This window comes from Peromyscus eremicus, chromosome 7 (genome assembly GCF_949786415.1).
Source record: "Peromyscus eremicus chromosome 7, PerEre_H2_v1, whole genome shotgun sequence".
NCBI lineage: Eukaryota > Metazoa > Chordata > Mammalia > Rodentia > Cricetidae > Peromyscus > Peromyscus eremicus.
Genome location: NC_081422.1, coordinates 31,546,578 through 31,562,069, shown reverse-complemented (window position 1 = coordinate 31,562,069; position 15,492 = coordinate 31,546,578). Strand labels below are relative to the sequence as shown.

The window sequence follows — 15,492 nt, the reverse complement described above, 5'->3', positions numbered from 1 at the left end:
CTGTCCATTGAGTTATAGTCCTGGAACATGTCATCAAGCCTTCTCCTATTGAATGATACCTCCAGCCTCATACCCTGGTGTCTACATAACATTCCTTGGATATTGTTCCTATTCTACATGTATACATTTATTTTACATTGGATGTTGTGCAAAACATTGTATGCCTTATAAAACTGATTTCACTGTTCAATATGTTTTCTTAGAATCTGTTCAATTAAATTTGTTTTACCCGCCGGGCGGTGGTGGCGCACGCCTTTAATCCCAGCACTCGGGAGGCAGAGCCAGGCGGATCTCTGTGAGTTCGAGGCCAGCCTGGACTACCAAGTGAGTCCCAGGAAAGGCACAAAGCTACACAGAGAAACCCTGTCTCGAAAAACCAAAGAAAAAATTGTTTTACCCTTATTTATTCATATATGTAAATGTGCCGATTCAACTGCCCATGTGTAGGGTTCAAAAGAGAACTTCTAGGAGCTAATGCACCCCTTCCACCATGTTAGTTCTGAGAAACTGATACTAGGTGGTCAGGCTTAGAAAGTAGTTCACTTACACATTGAATCATCTCATCAGCCTTCAGTTTTTAAAGTGATAATGAGATCACCAATAAGATGGTTCATTGGGAAAAGATACTTGCTATCTGTTCTGATAACCTGAGTTCAATCCCCGGGTCCTACACGATTGGCACAGCCATATCTGATATGAGTGACAAAAGTCATAAAGCCAGCACAGCTGCTTGACAAAGATCCAGCAGAGCAGAGCTTCATGACGGTCACTGTGCCACCTTTGGTTTTCATCTCCACCCGTTGCATACTTGGGGGATTTTTAATATTTGTACAATTTGGGGATATTGGATTGATGGAAAATTTTTTATGAATCATTTATGCCTTCTTCCTGAAGTATTGCTTCTAAGATTCCCCAGAAAAGTCCTGAACATACTATCCTCCTGCTTTTAGGGAGATATCCTTATCTACTTGAAGGTCTTCTTTATACCTTGGAGGTTGTTGACATACATAAAGAAGTCAGAGGTCTCTTTATGAGGCTCTGAGACATTCTTGAAACATCTGTCCTTGTACCAGGAACAAGATATTCAAAACAAAGTAAACTTAATTAAAAAGGTCAACAAGATTTAGTGGGCTAGAGGAGTTTGCCACAGTTCAGATTGCAAGTCTCTTCCCACTATACATACTCAGGCAATTATGTGGCATATATAACAACAAAGTTAGATTAGCTGAAGCTACCTCTGCCCAACACAGAGACTTATATTGCTGAGCAAAGAATGGAGTGGAAAGATGATAAAGATTGAGATGTCAGGACCTCCCTCTCTTTGAAAAGTTAGCACATGCAGAGTCACTGTGGTGTCTTACAACCAATGAACAACAGAATGCCAGAATGTTTATATTAGACATATAAACAAATTCTATATATATAAAATATAAACATGATATTATGCCAGAATTTGAATAATAACTGCAGCAGCTTTGTCCTGAGACTTTTCTTGGGCACTCTGACCATTAAGAGTTAATAATACACTGCTTGGGACATGGCAGTCTGCCTGGGCTGGCTTGAAGATTTTGTTTTGTTTTAGCATCCTTGATGCAACCAGAACTACCAGCCTGAGAACAGGCTGTCATATGCCTCTAGATTCTTAAAAATTGGGTTATGGGTTAATGAGTAAAAATGATAACTCTGTTCATCAATGATGTCAAAACTTGAGGGGAAATGATTGGAAATGATAACTGTTTTGTCATAATTTACTAATCATGACTAAAAGGTGAGCAAGAGGAAGTGAAACACATGTCCACAACCAAAAATGATACGATCTATGTTTTGAAACAACATGTATGTATCTCTGCTTACAAATTCAGTATAAATAAAGAAGCATTCTGGCTGCTAGTCAGTTAGGCTGTAAGATTCTTCACACCAACATGGCCTGGCTCACCTCCTTCCCTTGCCAACTTCTTACATCCTCTGCTGGGACCTGTCTACTACTTGGGATGGCTCCCAGTACATGACGGAAGAGGAGACCTGACTTCTGCAAGTTTACCTCTGATTTCCACAATCCTGAAGTAGCAATTCTGTGCTCGCTCCGCACATATGCACACTCAATCACTTACTATGATAAAAATACAATGAAAGCAGGTAATCACATCATTTACACACAGTAAAATTGATGGACTTTTAGCTACACCACCTTCTACAACTCAGCATGTATAAGCCTGCTACTAATAATCACCACCAGCTCATGGGTCACACCACACAGAGTGGACAAGCCCTCCCATATATATCATTCATTAAGAAAATGTCCTTCAGACTTGCCTACAGCCAGATCTCATGTAAGCATTTTCACAACAGAGGTTCTCTCCTTCCAGATAACTAATTTGTGCTAAACTGACATAAAAATAGCCAGCATACCTACTATTAAAGTGGAACTTAATCTGTGATTTAACTCTAGTAGCATGTCTTCCATGAAGCCGAGTGCACCAGCGTTTGGTGCATGTATGTTTATCTTAAACATGACTATCTTAGTAATGTCTTCACAGTTAATTGTTCCCATGGTTAGAAAGAAGTGCCCTTAATATTTTCTCATTAGTTTTACTATGCACTCTATTTTTCCAGAAAGCGAATCTCTGTGAGCTCCAGGACAATCTAGTTGACATGTAGAGTTCTAGGCCAGACAGGGCTACCTAGAGAGACCCTGTCTCAGCAAAAAAAGGTTATTAAAAACTGTTGATGCTGTTAGAACAGCTAGTTCTATGTTGAGCTTCTGGTGAGTCTTCATTTTTAACATCTTTAATGCTTGATCTATGCATGATCTAAACTTTAGGAGCAGGCTGTTAGACGGGCTGTTAGGCTTATGCATAGCATCCTTGAGCACAGAAACTCAGCTAAGTAGCCCTTTTGCAGGCAACTGACCTGGCTGTTTGAACTCTCCAGTCCCTACAGACTACCACTTACAGCCACGACTGAGGATGTGCTCTAGTGTTCTGAATGTCCTTGCACAGCAGAGTGGACTTTAGGAATCCCTTCTTCCCCAGTCAGATGGGAAGCACCTCCCTAGGTGTGCCTGAAGAAGCCTTGTGTTTGATGTTGAGGGCTGGGCTATGAATGGTACCAGCATGGTCCTTTCTTTAGATGAGGGATGTGCACACACCTTTGCTATACTATCCTCTGACTAGACAAGCAAGTTGCTCTGTTCATTTTTCCAGTCATCCTGGACACCCCCTCCTATGCTGCCCCCTGGTGCTGCAACTCAGGCTTGGTAAAAATCTTCTTCCAAATGTTTTTCCTTGTCTAGTTTTTTTAAGTATAGATAGTAACATTTATAGCAATAAGCACTTATATCAAAAAATTTGAAAGCTTTCATAAACATTAAAGTAATACAATTCAAGGACCTAGGAAAGCAAGAAGTTAAGTCCAAAATTAATAGGAGGAAATAACATAGATCACAGCAGAAATAAATGGAGAAATTTATACATGTGTGCCACCAGTGAAACAATGGCTATTGTTTCCTTTTTCTTTACTTTTTACATTTTTATTCATCTATTTATTTTACATCCCGCTGCAGCCTCTCCCCACCATCCCTTTCTCCCAGTCCCTCTCCCTTATACCCCTTTTCCACCCTGTAAGTCCCTCCTTTTTTGTCTCCATCCAGCAAAGGGCAGGTCTCCTATGATTATCAGTAAAACATGGTGTATCAAGTAGCAGTAAGACTAAACACCTCCCCATGTATCAAGGCTGGGTAAGGTGACCCAGTACTACAAATAGGGTCCCACAAGTCATTAAAAGAGTCAGAGATAGCCCCTGTTCTGCAATAATGGATAAGTAGCTTGAACTGTCTCCGGTGACCAGATTGGTGCCTTGCCCAATAGTCCTCAGAGAGGCATTATCCAGCAACTGATGGAAACAGATACAGAGACCCACAGCCAAACATTAGGCTGAGTTTGGGAGTCCCGTGGAGAGGGAGGAGAAAGGAGTGGAGTTATCAGAGGGATCAAGGAAACCAGGGGAAGACTTACACAATTAACTAACCTGGGCTCACAGGCAGAGATTGAACTGACCACCAGACAGCCTGCAGGGGACTGACCTAGGCACACTGCATATATGTTACAATTGTGTAGCATGGTCTTCTTAAGGGACTCCTAACAGCAGGAAAAGGGGCTATCTCTGATCCTTGTCTAATTTTAACCTCTAAGGCTAGCAGAGCAGGATGAGCTGTTAGCATGGAGAGAGGAACAGAAACAAGGGACCACTGTGTGTTGCTGGTGGTAAGATTACCTGATTGGCTATGTATACTACTAGCACCAAGGAAGGAATGAAACAGAGATGAATAAGGAAATAAATAAGTCACAGAAGAGGGATTTGGTATATTGCCTATGTGGAAGGGGCTTACTTTGAAGTCTAGACTGGTCTCTCTTGTACCCACTCTCCATTGTCCTTGCCTGGGTGCATTCATTATATATCACCTAGAAGCTGTCTAGTCTTTTCTGTGTGTGGTCTCTGATCACCAGCTGTCTGGTACTAACACAGCCTGCTGCAAGAATCTGCCCATGAGAAATGGAAAATCTACTAAAGCTGTGTCTCTTTCTTCTCTGTTTTGAAAACGGTAAGTATTGCCTGAAAGAAGAAAAGTAAATCAGCTCTTATTTCACTCTGTTTTGTCTCTAGCATTAGAATATGCTATTGTTGATAGCATATCTGTAGCCAAAACATTGGTGCAGCCAAGGTATCCAGAGGTCAGATGACCTCTGTCTGCTCTTTGGGAAGGGACAGTAATGATACACTCCTCCTGTCATGAGTCTTTATCTTTTCAGTTTTCACTCTAAGGTGTGTACTGTGTCATTCTTACAAAAATCAGGAATGTGTTCATGAAAAGCAGATGTGCACTACACAACCTGGTGAAACTCATATGATACATAGAACATGGTATGCACTTGAGTGTAAGTATATGCTATATAATCTGTAGAATTTCTGTTTCTCCTTCAGGAGTCAAACCACCATCTCTAAGACATTGTACCTGAGGGAAGAGTCAACAGATATCCAGGTGTGATATATGGAACCTTGTGCTGGGGTCAACAATTGGAGAGTGCTAAAGCTAAGACATATCTTGAGTGAATCAGGCTTCTGTCCATCATTGTATTGATATATTCATCAATCTTATGATAACAAACATCCCTGCTATTTAGAATCTGTCTTAATTACTTTTTATTACCATGAAAAAACACCATGACCTGCCCTGGCCAGCAGGGCTTCAACAGGAACTCGACCACCCTAAGGATGGAATGATAGGGACAGGAGACACAAAGGAATACACCAAGACAAGATTCTGATCAAGGTGCAACTTTATTTTTCTCCAAGAGGATTTATATAGTTCCTGCAGGGTGGGAGGAGCAGAAAGCTGTTATCTGCATGGGGTGGGGCAAGCTAACGCAGCTGCAGGATGTTTATGTAGGATGATTATGCAGGATGTTGACAGGGTGAAAAGGCCAAGGGTTCTGACTCAATGTCCTGTTGCTAGGCAACCTGATCGCAAGATGTTCTAGTTCCCTGTCTTATTGGGGGTGGGGTCTGTATTTTTCCATTAACTAGAGATTCTATGCTTGTTCCTGACAATGACCAAGGAAACTTATTTTTTAAAGCATTAAATTTTGGGTGGGATCACAGCTCCAGAGGGGTAAAAGTCCATGACCATCATTGTGGGGAGCATGGCAGCATCACAGGCAGGCATGACAGTCTAGTAGTAGTTGAGAACTTAAATCTTGAGGTATATTTATGAGATGCGCGCGCGCGCGCGCACACACACACACACACACACACACACACACAAAGAAAAAGACTTGGAATGTCATGGGCTTTGTAAACCCCAGAGCTCACTCCCAGTGAAACAAGACCATGTCTCCTAATCCATTTCCAACAGTTCTAGCTACTGAGGACCAAGCATTGAAATATCCAAGTCATTAGGGCAGTTAGTGGAGCTGGTGCTGGTGGACAGACATTCTGATTTAGGATTGTAAGGTCATGGGCCTCCCTAGGGTCAGCATAACATTAGTGTGGCTCAGGCTTTAGTCATAGTTTCTTATGGGAGGATCAGATCCATTGGCTTAGCTCCTGTCTGATGCTAAAAGCTCAGCCCTGAAGGAGCCTCTTGTGCTTACTTGCTCGTGTATTTTCACCTCTGACGTGTATTCAGTGCTCCTTTCAATACTTAAGGGATTTATGAGAAAGGAGGAAACTGCTGTGAGGTTAAAAGTGGCTAAGAATGTGAGTTGTGGGTAATCTCTGCAGGTCTGTAAGACCTGGGACATCTCAGAGTGATCCTCTTAATCTCTCAAGAAAGCAGAGAATGTGTCTCCCTATAACAGTAGGAAAAAGCTCCTCTGTGTCTATACTGTGTTGCTATTGGCTCTTGGTCAGGTCAATAAACACATGACAAGGAACAGAGACCCTTTGAGGAGTCTTTGGGTGTTCCTCAGGGGACCTTTGGATGGATGTGCTCGAGGACAACAGGATGTGGACTTAGCCCTTTTAGCTAAGTTTCACTTAGCCCTTTTTGGAATTCAAGTTATGTCTCTCGGGAAGACTAGGGGATTGAGGAACTGCAGTGCAGAGAGGTCACCTTAGTCATCTCCGTGTGGCTGATGGATCTCCCACCTGGGAGCTGTGACCCTGCACATTTACTGAGTCAGCCATTCTTCCCATGAGTATTTGTGTGCCTCTTCCTCTAATTCTCTAGGTGACAGGATACAGTTTGTATTACAGAGTTGTGCCGATGGATGATCACTGAGACTGTCACTAAGTGTGACAAAGGAATGTATGTGTGTATTACCAAGACAAATCTTTCTGTAACAGGCTTTAGAGGCCTGGTCACTGTGTCCTGTTCTACTTTAGGTAGGCCTTCAGTGTCTCCCCGTACTCCCATAGCCTTCTAACACTTGACACCTGCCTGTCCTCATCCTCAGCATGTGTTGATGCTTCAGTGTCTCAGCTGGGGATAGAGGGATGCTCTGTGCTTCTTTCCATCCCGATGCTCTCCATTTGCTCAGATTCTGGCTTCCTTCCTTCTCTCCCTCCACCTCTGCAGCACTGACTAGTGTATCAAGTGTTCTCCCACCTCCTCTCTTTATTCTTACCCATTTCCAGCAAATGTGTCCTGACTGACAGACACTGAAGCTAGGTTTAAGTCCTCCAACAGTGCATATGACAGACCCAACACCCACCCTTCACTTTAGTGATGCATTTTCTGCCAGGCTGACCAGCAAACAAGAGCTTCGGCATCTTTTCTCCCTGTCATGGACTCCAGGGCCTGTGTTAGACAGTTTCTTACTGCTGTGACCCGAGGAAAGCAATGAAATGCGAGGAAGGAAGGGTTTATTTCAGCTAATGAATCAAGAGACTTGTTTTGTCATGATGGTAAGAACATAGTATAATCAAAGTGTTCAATTCATCTTCAAATGCAGGAAACGTAGGTGAATGTAGTAATAGGAAGGGACCAATACAAGCTATCACTCCCCAGTCACCTATTTCCTCCAACCAGGCTCTACCTGCCACAGTTCTACAACCTGGCAACAATCTGTCCCAACTGTGAAAGCAACAATGGCTTAGACCACTGGAGAGTTCAGAGACTTTACATCCTAACATTTCTAGACATGTCCTCACAGACACACCCAGAGGTGAGCTTGATGAATCTCTCAGACATCCTCAGTACCATCAAGTAACTAGAATTAGATATCATAGGCTGAAGGTGCTCTTCCCTGCACCACAGTGAACATTTCCATGCTGTGCTCACATGCACATGGACTTCATTGTCCTTCTGGAAAGTTCTACTGTTTAGTATTAGTCCTAATAAGTTCTTTTTTTTTTTTTTTTTTTTGGTTTTTCGAGACAGGGTTTCTCTGTGTAGCTTTGTGCCTTTCCTGGGACTCACTTGGTAGTCCAGGCTGGCCTCAAACTCACAGAGATCCGCCTGGCTCTGCCTCCCGAGTGCTGGGATTAAAGGTGTGCGCCACCACTGCCCGGCCTAATAAGTTCTATTAGGGTTGTCTGGAATTTTTATTTTGTATTTTTATTTTTTTAATATTTATTTATTTGTTATGTATACAGTGTTCCTCCTGTACGTATGCCTGCAGGCCAGAAGAGGGTACCAGAACTCATTATAGATGGTTGTGAGCCAACATGTGAACTGGCATTTTAGAGCCCATTCTCTATGGTGCCATGCCTTGCTCAGCCTAGATGCAGCAGGGAGGGGTTTGGTCCTGCCCCAATGTGGGTTGCCAGCTTGTGTTCACTACCCAAGGGAAGCCTTACCCTCTAAGAGGAGTAGATGGGGGAGTGGGGGAAGAAGAGGGGAGCTGGAGAAGTGGAGAGAGGGGTAACTGTGTTTGGTATGTAAACGAAAAAGAAAAACTTAAATAAAAAAGGTTAAAAAAAGAAAAAAAGTGTCGTTAAACATTTAATTGGAGAATCCATGCTTTCAGATAAAAAAGTGATCACCTTCTAAATAAATGACTTTAACTTATACTGAAAAAAAAAAAAGAAAAAAAAACTCTAGAAGAATGGCCAGTGCACTTAACCTCTGAGCCACCTCACCAGCCCCTGGAATTTTTATTTTTATATTTTTCCAATGGATTTTCTTAGAAAAAGTAGACAACATTGCACTCAGGAAAACCTGCTAGTGATCATATCCCATGCTGCAGATTCACAAGTCTATTTACTGTTTCAGGTTACTGTCAAAGCTTTCAGAATCATGAATATGTTATAGTAAGTGTTTGTACATATTTAAACATAAATATTTATATACCTATAAATATTAAAAATCACAATAACCTTTTTTTTATAGTGCCACTCATTGATTTATGCCCAGTAGCATTCTCTACTGACTGTATCAGAACCCTACCCTTTTTTATACATTATACATTTTAGAGTTCCTGCTTACTCTAAGTGTATACTAACAGTTGAGTCATCTCATCTGGCCTCAGCTTTTAAAATTATTTATTATTTTTATTTTTATGTACATGAATGTTTTACCTGCATGTTATCTGCTCATCATATGAGTGCAGGACCTAGAGGCCAGAGAGGTAACAGATGCCCTAGAACTGGAGCCACTGATGATGGTGAGTTTCCATAACGTCATCGCAAGAACAGTAAGCATTCTGAACTGTTGTAGGTTGTTGTTTATTTCTCTTTTTGGGGGGTCTGCCACCCAGCTCCCAAATAAATCACACGGAGACAAATTCTTACGTATGAATGCCCAGCCTTAGCTTGGCTTAGTTTCTAGCTAGCTTTCCTTTAAGTTATCCCATCTACCTTTTGCCTCTGGGCTTTCCTGTTCTCTTACATCTGCAAATCTTACTCATACTCCATGGCTTGCTGTGTAGCTGGATGGCTGGCCTCTGAGGTCCACCTCTTTCTCTGGCTCTTTGCTCCTCTCTCCTCCCAGATTTCTTTTTCTATATATCCTCTCTGCTTGCCAGCCCTGATTATCTTTTCTCCTGCCTCACTATTGGCCTTTCAGTTCTTTTTCAGACTATCAGGTGTCTTAGACAGGCACAGTAACACAGCTTCACAGAGTTAAACAAATGCAACATAAACAAAAGTAACACACCTTAAAATAATATTCCCCAACACTTAACTGCTGAGCCATCTATCCAGCCTCAGTCTTCAGCTTTTAAAATCAGATGAATAGGGAACCATGGAGATGGGTTAGTGGGTAAAAGTGCTTGCTGCCAAGACTTATGACCTCTTTCAATTGTTGGCAAGCACCACGTGGTGGAAGGAGAACATTGACTTGCCCAATTTTCCTCTGACTTCCATATACCTGTGGCGATACACACAGACACATACACATGCACATACTATAAAGAAATTAATAAAAATGAAATCAGATAATTGCAATACCATTTACATGCTGTAAACTTAGCCATTTTTAGGTGTTCCCTGTTCTATAATTTGGCCGACATTTACTGTCTCCTAATCACCCCTCTTAAGATTCAGAACATTTGCATCATTTCCAGAAATCCCTTCCCTTCTTTGCTGTCATGTAACCACACCCTCATGTCAGCCCCTGATAAACACTACCTTTCCATTTTGCTATGTTCTTGGATTTATACAACAAATGCCTTCTCCTTGTTTCTTTTTCATTTTTTCTTCTGCTTTTTCTCCCTTTTATTTGCTTTTTTGATATTAAGGAGTAAATACATGGCTCTATACTTACTAGAGTATATGCTCTACCACAGAGGTAACATCCAAGATAGTTGAATGGGCTTTCCTTGCTTGTGTATATGTGGCACCAGAGTCACTTGCAGGGACTGTTAATGGCAGGCAAGCCCTCTCTCATTGAGCTAATTAATTGATGATGTTTTGTATCTACATTATTTCACTTAGGCCAGTTCTATTTTGATATATATGTGTTGCTGCATTTATGTGGATTTTTATTTCTTTTTTTTTTACAGCTGGGTAGTACCCTATGATTAGAACACAGTTTAAGCATTTACTATTTGATGGGTATTTGGGTGGTGTCTTAGGGTTTCTATTGCTGTGATGAAACACCATGGCAACAAACATCTTACACTTCCAGGTTACAGTCCACCTCTGAGGAAGTCAGATCAGGACCTGAAGCAAGACAGGAATCTGGAGGCAGGAACTGAAGCAGAAGCCATGGAGGAACACTGCTTACTGGTGCTTGGTCCCAGTTGCTTGCTTTGTTTGTTTTCTTATACCATAGGGACCACCAGCCCAGGTCTGACAGTGGCCATTGTCAGCTGGGCCCTCTCACATCAGCCATTAATCAAGAAAATACCCCCCAGGCCAGTACGATGGGATGTTTTTAAACTGAGATTCCCTCTTCTCAAATAACTCTGGTTTGTATGCAATCTACAAAACATTAACCAGGGCAGGTGGCTTTAAATGTTCTATGATGTGAAAACACTTCTATGAAGATTTCTATATCTAAGACATTTCAGAACATAACAATGGTGTAATCTGATTTTTTTAACTTCCTGTTCTGCAAATCTGATTCACATTCAGTGGGAGCCTGTGTTAGTGACTTTCCTCATTGCCATGATCAAATACTTGACAAATGCAACTTAAAGAAGGAAGGGTTTATTTGGGATTATAGTTCTAGGGAAATACTTCACCAAACAGGGAAGGCACAGTGACAGCAGTGTGAAGAAGCTAGTTGAACTATAACCACAGTCAGGAAGCAAAGAGAGATGAATGCTCATCTGGCATCGTTTACCTTATTTTATTTAGACCAAGACTCCAGTCCATGGGATGGTTCCAACATTCTGAGTGGATCTCCTCCATCAAGTCTCCCTGTAATCACCCTTTGACAGTAAGTGCCATGAGACTCTTTCAGGAGGCAGAGCAGGTATGATGGCCTCTACCCCCAGTCAGCTGTACTATCTGTCTCATGGTTACTGTACATCAAATGATCTTTATGTTCTGTGATTTCCCTGACTGTAGCTGGATGTAGTTCAGGCACACTCAAGCTAGGCTCAGCTGTGCTGTTTGGTAGGCTGTGTGCATTAACTGTGGTTTATTGGCACGGACTCCATCCTCCATCGGAAGTTAAGGAGTAGCTACATTTCTTCCTGGGCCATGTTTCCAGTTATCTTGGAAGGCTATTGTTGCATGTCTAATACGTATGTGACTAACTTCATAGGAAACTTCCAGACCCTTCTCTAGAGGGTGAAATAAGGCAATGACTTTGTGTATAGTTTCAGAATCACTTGCTGAATTCAATTATTAAGAATATCAATGGTCATTAACTCCTCAAAGAATTTCACTTTCAAGTTATATAATTGTCTTTGAAACATTTGAGTGAATTTCTATGCGTGGTTTAAAGGGTGAGCCAATGATCTTTTATTAATTAATATTTTAGCCTATGAATGTTTAGTTTCTTTTTCCTGTTGAATATTGTTTGAAACACCATCGTTAATCTGGAAATTTCTTGTTGCCATTGCAATTATCTACTGGTCACATTCACTTAGTTTTATTTCGGAGTTGTCCTTTCGTCCTTTGACTACAAACACTAATGACTGTAGATATTTAGAAACCCTGAAGCCAAACAATGTGTGTCATATAACTTTATTCCATCTTAAAGTTATTTTTTGGGCATTTGAGGTTCTCTGTATATTAGAGTTTTTAGTTCAGGTGATTGATAGCTAAGAAAAACAGTTTATCAGTCTTTCATTTTGACTTATACTATACATTTCCTATGACCTATGCTTTGCTGTGTCTTATATATTTTTGTATGTAGTGTTTTCATTTTTATTCACATTTCTGCTTATTTGTGGCAACCTCGGTTGGAAGAGGGACTTCAGGGAGAATGGGAAGGAGGAGCTGGGGTGGATAAGATCAAGACACATTATATGCACACACAAAATTGTCAAAGAATAAGATAAAGAGGTTCAAAAAATAAAATAATCTCTTCCTTGCTATCGTTTTGCCATTTTTAAAAGTAGAATAATAATCATAAACTTTTTATTATTCTATTATTTTCCTTTATTGGGTCAGTTGAATATAACTGCTTTCTAAGCTGTCTCTAGCTTTATTGAGGGCTCAGGGTGCACATCTTTAATTTATCACAGTTCGCCTGACAGGACTATAATATCACTGCACATTGGGTCAAGAATTCCCATTTGAAAGTTGGAAGTACCTGGCTAACTGAGTAAGGAAGGCAAGACAAGTAGACCACGTAGGTAGGGTATGGGCTCTCCCCAGGATATATGCTAAGTCCACGGTCTGCAATCCCACTGGTCACCCATCCTAGCTCAGAGTATGGGTCTTGTTGAGGCTGGACCTTGCTTGCTCGGTCCTACTCTGGTCCTAGATCTCACTGCAATGGAAACCATCCCCTGCTGCCCATGCTGAGTGTCTCCTTGCTGATGGACTTCCGGTAAGGTGAGGGCCTGGCAGCCGGTAGGGGCTGGTACCTGTGATCAGACATTCTGATTGCCATAGAGTCTTGTGCTTTGGAGAGATGAGGGCCATGGAAAGACCTGACTCTTGGAGTTGAGCCTTATGTCACTAATACCCATGTTCCCACATCCCATCAGAAGGATGCTTATGCTATAGCTCTCTTCCTCTTCCTTCTCCTGCCTCTAATGCCCTTCCCCAAGTTCCTTGTATTTTTTCTCCTTCTCTATTAGTCTTCATATTCCAATGTTCCCATTCCCACCAGCTCATAGTGTTGATGGGATAAAGACAATGAGATGCTGGAAAGAGCTGTCCTATCATGGTGGGACATGCTCCAACCTCTTCATCAGAAGTGCCCTTCCTTCTCACTCTTCATGCAGCAAGCTTCTTCTCCAGCTGTTGTTTTCCATTCTTTTGTCATAGCTACAGACTCAGCTGTTGTCTGACGCTTGAGTCTGGGACCTGAAGGAGCCTCTTACTCTTGCTTTTTCCTTTTCAGCTCGGACATGTTTCCAGTGCACTGTGTTCAACACTAACTAAGGGAATATGTTTGTACCAGAAAGGTTCCTATAAGACCATACATGACCAAATGTGTGTCCTTTGGACAGCTTCTGCAGGTGTGTAAGGCAGGAAGTCTCAGGATGATGGATTCTGCTTTCCCTGGAGGCCTACATACCTCTCTAGAGCCCTAGGGATAGAAGTAGAGACTGTGGGAGAGTGCATTTTCCTGTTAAAGTAAGAAAAGTGTTCCTGTACTGACTGCAGCTGGCTCTTACTGAAGGATCAAACCTATTAAGAGAAAAATATGCTTTTGGGGGGCTCCCTGGGTGGTTTTCAGGAGAATTCTAGGTGGAAATACTCAGGAAGGCAAGATTTGGACCCTCCAACTCCACTCAGCAATTTTGGGATTGAAGTCCTTCCTGTGAGCCAGATGAGGGCTTGAGGGATGATGGCCCAGCTCAGTGGGGCTGATGGACCTTCCACCTGGGAGCCTGCCTCTCCTCATTTACTGAGTCACTGATTCTCCAGACGCTTATGTTTGCCTCTGGCCTTACTTCTTCTCCAGGTGGCAGGATACTATATGGGCTCCAGGAATGTTCTCACATGTGCTGGAATCAAACCTTCTTGGGGGAATCCGACACTGGAAATGAAATGCTGCAAGGACAAATCTTTCTGTAACAATTTTTAGAAGCTGGCCCTTTCTTAGCCTATTCTAAGGAGAGCCTTATATAAGGAGAGCCCTATATAAGGAGAGCCCTATTCTAAGGAGAGCCCTATATAAGGAGAGCCCTATTCTAAGGAGAGCCCTATTCTAAGGAGAGCTGTGCCCTCCCAGCACTGTACCATTCATCTCCAGCACTGCCCAAGGCTGACACATGCTTGTATTCAGCAGCAGATGTGGACAGTTAGATAGTTCAACTGGGCCTAGAGAGATGCTCTCTGCCTCCCACCACTCCAGTGCTTCTTCCCTTCTGTAGACCCTGATTTCCTTCGTTCTCTCCCTCTATCCCTTCAGCACTGACTGACACACTCACACTCTTCCTCCTCCTCTCTTCATTCCAATCTTTCCAACAAATGTGTCCAGACTGGTAAGTACTGTAGGTAGGCACTGGTTCTCCAACAGTGAATGTGGCAGACCTGCCCCTGATGACCAGTGCAGTGGTGCATTTTCTGCTATACCATCCCCATACAATAGCTCCAGCATCTTACTGCATTCTTACTCATAGAACTTAGGGTGTGTCTCGGGTACTTTTGCATGGCTGTGGTCTGAGTAGAGCAACAGAAGGGATACCTAGGCATGGTGGCACCTGCTTTAAATCCCAGCACTAGAGAGGCAGAGACAATTATAAATTTATAAATTTAAGAACAGATTGTTCTATTTAGTGAGACTGTCTCAAGAAATAACGCAAGGGAGGAATAATGTATTTGATGCTTTCCTCCACCCCCTTCACTACTGCTCTCCTTTCCCCAGTCCCAATAGATTCCTTCTCCCATTGTTTCCTCCACAGCCTGTGTCCTACTATCCTCATCCCTAGAGACTGCTTGAGTTGAGGAAATTCTTCACATATTCTCATTTAACCTCTTTGTCAGTAACTTATGCTGTGAATATTTTCCACTAGTCACTAGCTTTTCAGATGTCGAACAATGTCTTCCCTTATATGTACATACTTTCCCAATGTAAAGCCTTTACAAATGAGATTCACACCCTTGTTAAAGATACAGATCCAGAAACTCCTTATTTCTTCTCCCATGTGTTGATACACAGCAGAGGGTCAGTTATGAACCAGGTCAAATGCCCTCACCAGGTTACTGAATCTGCCTGAAAGTCCATGTTGTACTTCTCAGCCTTCAGACATGTAAGAAAAAGTTCTGTTCAAGACAGAAAAGCACAACCAAGCAAAGTGAGTTATGGAGTCCAGTCCCAACAGATACACCTACAAAACAACTCCTCAATGCATCCTGGCTGGCTCACTCATTTCTACTCAGCTAGATTTCCCCTGCCTTGTGTTGACACTGTCCATATTGAACTGTACACTCCGATGTCAATTAGCCAACAAGGACAGCAGCAATGACTCACAGTCA

The 15,492-nt window shown here is 42.2% G+C and overlaps 1 pseudogene; it reads left to right on the top strand.

The window, feature by feature from the left end:
• The first annotated feature begins 10,142 nt into the window (after window positions 1-10,142).
• Window positions 10,143-14,098, top strand: LOC131914658 (prostate and testis expressed protein 14-like; annotated as a pseudogene).
• The last annotated feature ends 1,394 nt before the right edge of the window (window positions 14,099-15,492 follow it).